This window comes from Stegodyphus dumicola, chromosome 10 (genome assembly GCF_044657685.1).
Source record: "Stegodyphus dumicola isolate Sdum_Otavi_A_Nest chromosome 10, ASM4465768v1".
NCBI lineage: Eukaryota > Metazoa > Arthropoda > Arachnida > Araneae > Eresidae > Stegodyphus > Stegodyphus dumicola.
Window position 1 is genome coordinate 187,665,720 of NC_140777.1, and position 2,712 is coordinate 187,668,431.

The window sequence follows — 2,712 nt, forward strand, 5'->3', positions numbered from 1 at the left end:
TCATCGTCTGGAAGACATACAATACATTGTCATCATACCAACCATATAGTGTTAAGTTTTCGTAAGGGAGATATTTTTTAATTTAATTAAATTATTTAATATTCTTTTCATCTTAATCGATTACTTTCTTGTTTAAGTATCGAATTTAAAACTTTATTATCTACATTTTCTGAAATAAATGCTTTTACTGCTTAGTTTATGCCTAAATTATTCTGTTCAACCCATTTACTCATAATGTATTCAAAAGCTTACGTTCTAAAAATGAAATTTACAAACTCTTTTTTAAAATTATTTTTTGGATTTTTTCGGTATGCTTTAACTTCTTTGCTCCCGACATCCAACGACCGAATTCCTTCCATGTGCTCGTTAGTTTAAAAAGCTAAACTTCACTCTCCATCTAAACATTTAAATGTTATTTTTTAGAAGTTATTAGGAGTATTAGGAATTATAAGTATTAGGAGAATCCTAATACTTATAATTTAAGCAAAAATTCAGAATAAGTGAAACATTAGTAATATTGATTATATTCCCAAATTTAAATTACTTCTCTAAACTAATAAAGTAAAACACTCGAGAATTTAAATACTAGTGCTTATAATATCCAACTACCCCCATTTACTTATAGAAATCTTTAAGCCGCTAGCATTATTCCATGTTAGCATGTTACGCTGATGACACCACTCTAGCGGTTAAATCAGCTAACATTAATTTCGCTGTCAAGAAGCTTCAAGATCATGTGCCAGCCATTGAGGAATGGTACAAATAATGAAAGGCATGCATCGGTGCACAAAATCCGCAGTTGCTCCTCATCAGAAACAAGAAATGTAATATCGTTTTTAAAAATGATCTTCGCCTCTTCAATGAAGCTGTTCCGACCGTTAAAGAAGCTCGATATTTAAGAATCATCCTTAACAGCACCCTTACATGAACGCATCATATTCAGCATGTAAGAAACAAAGCCTTAAAATTGATGAAAAGTTTATATCCGATAATCGGAAAACACTAAAAACTGGTTATTTCTAAGAAGAAATTTATTTATATTTCAATCATTTATCCGATTATGACATAAGCCTCACCTGCTTGGGCTGCCGCTACTCAAGCGGATATTAAAAAACTAAAACAATACATTTCTTTACCTTTCTTATAAAATAATTTATAAGCTCTGAAAATCATTATATTTCAAACTAGTAACTTATTTCCTTTAGTTCAGTTCGCATAATTTTAAAATTTAAAATTCAAAATAATTTAGAAATTTTTATTACCTATCAACAGTTTAGAATCATTTATTTATTTATTTATTTATTTATTAAGGTTCAAGGCAATAGCTTTATGATACAGACAGCAGCTTTAATTGAATTCATTTTAGAGAGGAGAGCTATACCGATGGACGATACATACAAACAATATTCGGCTCTCTGGGACTCACTCCACATTCGAAACGGCATCTTGTATCGAGAGATCGAATCGGATGATGGAAAGACATTCCGATGGCAGCTGATACTTCCAACGTCCCGAATCCCGGACGTCCTTAAAGAATTTTAAGAGCAATCCTACAAGAGGCCATTTCGGATTCATAAAGCCTCTGCATGGAGTTCGAAAGTGCTTTTACTAGAGTAATGCAAGGGGTGACGTGCAGTAGTGGTACCAGTGCACAGTTTCTCGGTACAGAACCGAAGAAACTTAGCCGAGGGAAGCGACAATGTTACAACGAGCGCCTTTTGAACGTATCGCCTTTGACGTCCTGGAAGAAGGAAACTTATGCATTCAAAACCTGAAAATGAGTTGAAAATTAATGCAACATGTAGCAATTAACTAAATTTTTAATTTGTGCACTTGACTATTAAATTTCATTAATCATCTCTTTTATCGACTTGTATTCGGGGAGGACTTTCTCCTGACAAGCATCGATATATTAGGAAAACTATAAAAATCTGAAGCAGGCAATTCGTTCGCTGTGTCGAACTACGCTTGTTCAGCGACTTCACTGCTCGGCCAATTGTGCCTGTCTCAGCAAGAGAATATTAACGGACACTGATTCATTCGTTCAAAATTCATTTAGAACACTCAAAATTATGCCTAGAAAATTTGAACTCAGATTTTTTTTCAGACTGATATATAATTACAGTAAACCCTCTTGTCAACTATCTTCCTAAGCCGTCTAATATTTCTTAGAACATAAATATACGTAGCGCTTAGACATTACGTTTCTAAGATGAAGAACACAGAAGGCTAAAAAGATATGGAATCTTGAATGGTTGCTTTAAAGAGTATTTAATATTTCGATTATTCCAAAAGTAATTTAAAAATTATTATCAAATTTTTTGTTATATATTCGAAAATATTGTAGTTATATTTTCGAAGTTTCTAATGCACTATGAACCATTTTCCTAAGATGATCATTCCTACAAGTGACATTCATTTAGAACACTCAAATTTAAAATTATGCCTAGAAAATTATGAAATTTATGAAATTTGGGTATTAAATCTTATATTTCTAAGACAACCAGCTTTATCGAAGAGTATATAATTTATGGTCGCTTAAAGAGGATGCACTGTTTTTTACTTTCCCATTTAAGTGAATTTTATTTCCTCTAGCGGGCATTTAATTTTTTTCATTTCTTTAGTTGAAAGATTTTGCACTATTTCTTGTTCTTTCTTAACATTCTTTCATGGTGAATTATATCTTAAAGGACGTTCTTTGGAAGTGACCCA